General features: G+C 36.9%; 1 pseudogene; it reads left to right on the forward strand.

The window, feature by feature from the left end:
• The first annotated feature begins 3,632 nt into the window (after positions 1 to 3,632).
• LOC132433274 (zinc finger CCCH domain-containing protein 15 pseudogene) lies at positions 3,633 to 4,906 on the forward strand (annotated as a pseudogene).
• The last annotated feature ends 473 nt before the right edge of the window (positions 4,907 to 5,379 follow it).

Consider the following 5,379-nt stretch of genomic DNA (forward strand, 5'->3'; position numbering starts at 1 on the left):
ATGACCATACTACCCAAGGCGGTCTACAGATTCAGTGCAATACCTGTCAAAATACTAATGGCATTTTTCACAGAACTAGAACAAATAATTCTAAACTTTGTATGGAAACACAAAACACCCTGAATAACCAAATAATCTTGAGAAGGAAGAACAAAGCTGAAGTATCATGTTCCCTGATTTCAAGCTATACTACAAAGTTGCTGTGATCAAAACAGTATGGTAATGGCACGAAAACAGACACATATATCAATGGAACAGAACAGAGAATCCAGAAGTAAGCCCACACTTACATGATTAATAAATCCACAACAAAGGAGGCAAGAATATACAATGAAAATGACAGCCTCTTCAGCAAATGGTGCTAGGAAAACTGAACAGTTCCATGCAAAAGAATCACACTGGACTACTTTCTCACACCATGTATAAAAATAAACTCAAAATGAATTAAAGACTTATGTAAGACCCGAAACCATAAAACTCCTAGAAGAAAACATAGGCAGTACACTCTTTGTCTTAGCAATACTTTTTTTTTTTTTAGATATGTCTCCTCAGGCAATGGAAACAAAAGCAAAATAAACAAAGGTATTACATCAAACTAAAAAGCTTTTGCACAATGAAGGAGACTATCAATAAAATGAAAAGGCCTCCTAGTGAATGGGAGAAGATATTTGCAAATGATATATCTCATAAGAGGTTAATATCCAAAATATACGAAGAACTCATACATCTCAACATCAAAACACACACACACACACCATGATTAAAAATGGGCAGAGATCTTGAATAGACCTTTTTCCAAAGAAGACATACAGATAGCCAACAGACACATGAAAAGATGCTCAACATTATTAATCATCAGGGAAAAGCTAATTAAAACCACAATGAAATATCACTTCACACCTGTCAGAATGGCTATTAAGCAAAAGACAACACATCACAAGTGTTGGAAAGGATGTGGAGAAAAGGGAATCCTCATGCACTGTTAATCAAAATGTAAATTGCTGCAGCCACTTTGGAAAACAGTATGGAGTTTCCTCAAAAATATTAAAAATAGAGCTACCATACAATTCAGCAATTCCAAAGAAAACAAAAACACTAATTTGAAAAGATATAGGCACACTGCAGTATTTACAATAGTACAAGATATAGAAGCAACCTAAGTGTCCATCAATAGATAATGGATAAAGAACATGTGGTATATATATAACAGAATATTACTCAGCCATAAAAAAAGAATGAGGGCTTCCCTTGTGGTGCAGTGGTTGAGAGTCTGCCTGTCGATGCAGGGGACACGGGTTCATGCCCCAGTCGGGGAGAATCCCACATGCCACGGAGCGGCTAGGCCCGTGAGCCATGGCCGCTGAGCCTGTGCGTCCAGAGCCTGTGCTCCGCAATGGGAGAGGCCACAAGAGTGAGAGGCCCGCGTACCGCAAAAAAAAAAAAAATTAAATCTTGCCATTTGTGACAACATAGGTGGACCTAGAGGATATTATGCTGAGTGAAATAAGTCAGACAAAGACAAATACTGTATGATTTCACTCATGTGTAATCTAAAAAACAATAAATGAACAAACAAAACACAAATGGAGTCATAGATACAGAGAACAAACAGGTGGTTGTCAGAGGGGAGGAGAGTCAGGAGATGTGTGAAATAAATGAGGGAACTTAAGACGTACAAACTTCCAGTTACAAAATAAATGAGTCAGGGGTATGATATGTACAGCATGGGAAATATAGTCAGTAGTAACGTAATACCTTTGTATGGTGGCAGATGGAAACTAGACTTATGATGGTGATCATTTTATAATATAGAGAAATATCGAATCATTATGGTGTGCTCCAGGAACTAACATAGTGTTGTAGGTCAATTATACTTCAAAAACAAATAAACTCGTAGAAAAAAAGATCAGATTTGTGGTTACCAGAGGCAGTGGATAAAGGGAAGAGGGACTGGTTGAAATGTGTCAAAAGGCACAAACTTCCAATTATAAGATAAATAAGCACTAGGAATATAGTGCACAACATGATTAATATAATTAATACTGCTGTATGTTATTTATGAAAGTTATTAAGAGAGTAAATCCTAAGAGTTCTCATCATAAGGAAAAATACATTTTTTTTAACATCTTTATTGGAGTATAATTGCTTTACAATGGTATGTTAGTTTCAGCTTCACAACAAAATGAATCAGTTATATATATACATATATTCCCATATCTCTTCCCGCTTGCGTCTCCCTCCCTCCCACCCTCCCTATCCCACCCCTCCAGGCGGTCACAAAGCACCGAGCTGATCTCCCTGTGCTATGCGGCTGCTTCCCACTAGCTATCCACCTTACGTTTGGTAGTGTATATATGTCCATGCCTCTTTATCGCTTTGTCACCATTTACCCTTCCCCCTCCCCATAGCCTCAAGTCCATTCTCTACTAAGTCTGTGTCTTTATTCCTGTTTCACCCCTAGGTTTTTCATGACATTTTTTTTTTAATTTCTATTTTGTACCTCTATGAGGTGATGGAGGTTCACTAATCTTATTGTGGTAATCATTTCATGATGCATGTAAATCAAATCATTATGCTCTACCCTATAAACTTATACAGTGCTCTATGTCAATTATATCTCAATGAAACTGGAAGAAAAAAGAAAAATAGTAAATACATGGAAGAGATTTACATGCATCATTCACTGTCCAAAACAATTAAGCTTTCCTCTACTTTCTCCTGCCTTTCTCACTTCCTTCAAGTTTTGCCCAAATGGTACCTCCACAACTTATAGTCCTGTTTAAAATGGCAACTTTCTCCCCACTCCCAACACTGCTCTTTATGGCATTTATCACTTCCAACCTACTATACAATTTACTTCTTGTTGGTGTTTATTGCTGATGTTTCCACACAAGAATGTAAGCATCACCAAAGTGAACAATTTTTTTTTCTTTACTGATTGTATCTTAAATACCTAAAGCAGTACCTGGCATTGAATGATATTTTTGACTATATGAGCAAAGTTTTAGTATTGCTTCTCAGACCCTCTATTTATAATGAAAAAAAAGAACAACAAAATATTTAGCATTACTATTTGGGGACTGAAGTTATTAAGTTATTACATACTAATTTTAATTAATAATAAATTAAATTAGCAATATAAATATATAAGGTAAAACAAAGTGAGCCTGTTTTTAATTCATTATTTTGAGCCCTTAATTTTCTTTTTTGCAACTAAAACTGGTAGTTTTAGTTGAATCATACTCTTGTCTTTATTTGGTCATTCTGCAGTAATGTTTTTTGCACAAGGATCTTAACAGAGCCATGAAGAACTTGAGTATCTTTTTGACTTTCTGTTTTTGATTAGATTCCTTCAAGGACATGTTCTTCCAAACCTGTCCAGCTCAGAGAATTTACATGGAGTGCTGTAATCTTGAGGACAGTAAATACCCGTGGTAGCTGGCGTTAGTCACAGGATGGTGCATTTTAAGGGATGAAACATTTTGTGTCTCTAGATAGCTTCACAAAGGTGGCTTAGATCAGTGTTCCTTAAACTTTATTGTAGGCGTCTTCCTCCTTCTCCTACTGCAGGGCCAGAGTCCCTGAGGGAGTCCAGCTGTGTTTAAGTCTGGCGGGTGCCACCTGTCTCTGCCATGCCCCCCAAGAAACAGGCTCAGGCTGGGGGCAGCAAAAAGGCGGAGCAGAAAAAGGAGAAGATTATCGAAGACAAAACTTCTGATCTAAAGAATAAGAAAGGAGCAAAGCAACAGAAGTTTATCAAGGCTGTCACTCATCAAGTTAAATTTGGTCAACAAAATCCACTTTAGGTAGCATAAAGTGAAGCTGAAAAGAAGTTGAAGAAAGATGACAAGAAGAAGGAATTGCAAGAGCTAAATGAGTTGTTCAAACCTGTAGTTGCCGCTCAAAAAATAAGTAAAGGTGCAGATCCCAAATCCATGGTATGTGCATTCTTCAAGTAAGGACAGTGTACTAAAGGAGATAAGTGTAAGTTCTCTCATGACTTGACTCTGGAGACAAAATGTGAAAGGCCAAGTGTTTACATTGATGCAAGAGATGAAGAGCTTGATAAAGATACTGTGGATAATTGGGATGAGAAAAAACTGGAAGAAGTAGTAAACAAGCAGCACAGTGAGGTGGAAAAGAAAAAACCAAAAACTCAAATAGTGTGCAAGCATTTCCTTGAAGCTATTGAAAACAACAAATATGGCTGGTTTGGGGTATGCCCTAGAGGGGGTAATATTTGCATGTATCATCATGCACTTTCTCCTGAGTTTGTCTTTAAAAAAGATAAAAAGAAGAAAAAGAAGATGAAATGTCATTAGAAGATGTAATTGAAAGAGAGCATTCTGCCATAGGTCCAAATGTTACCAAAGTTATGTTAGAATCTTTTCTTGCATGGAAGAAGAGAAAAAGACAAGAAAAGATTGATAAACTTGAGCAAGATATAGAAACAAGGAAAGCAGACTTCAAAGCAGGGAAAGCATTAGTGATTAGTGGTTGTGAGGTGTTTGAATTTCGTCCTGAACTGGTTGACGATGAGGAGGAGGAAGCTGATGATACCTTTTATACCCAGGGAACAGGTGGTGATGAGGTTGATGATTCAGTGAGCATAAATGACATAGATTTAAGCCTGTACATCCCAAAAGATGTAGATGAGACAGATATTACTGTAGCCAGTCTTGAAAGATTCAGCACATATACTTCAGAAAAGGATGAAAACAAATTACGTGAAGCTTCCGGAGGTAGGGCTGAAAATGGTGAAAGAAGTGATTTGGAAGAGGACAACGAAAGGGAGGGACAGGAAAATGGAGCCATTGATTCTGTTCCTGTTGACGGAAGTCTTCTTACTGGGGAAGATTTGGATGAACTAGAAGAAGAATTAAACACACTTGATTTAGAAGAATGACACCAAACAAGTCAATGAAAAAATTAAGCCAGCTCAGCATGAGTTGAAATTGACTACATTAATTTTTTTCCACCTAGAATTCAACAGGATGTTTGTTTCCCATGCTGATTCTGGAGGGCTTACTCTCCTCCAAAAAAGGAATATTCTCCCTACATCTTGTCTTCTGACTTTGGCTACATCTCATAGTAAGTTCAGAGTAGTTCATGATAAATTAAAAATATAATGGTCATTGCAGAAAATGATTGATTGTTTTAACTGTCCACTCAAGTAGGAAGTGTAACTGCTTTTCCAGCTTTTGATTTTCATTGGGTATGTGTTATTAGAAGGACAACATAAATTTAAATTACCCTTCATTTAATGCAGTTTTTAATGAGTGATTTTCTTCCCTTTGTATTTATATGTTCAAAAGGCTGCCTAAGATATGAGCCTGTACTTCATAAAGGAAACTGTGTATGCAGATTCAGTATTGTATA

The sequence above is a fragment of the Delphinus delphis genome, chromosome 11 (genome assembly GCF_949987515.2).
Source record: "Delphinus delphis chromosome 11, mDelDel1.2, whole genome shotgun sequence".
Taxonomy (NCBI): Eukaryota; Metazoa; Chordata; class Mammalia; order Artiodactyla; family Delphinidae; genus Delphinus; species Delphinus delphis.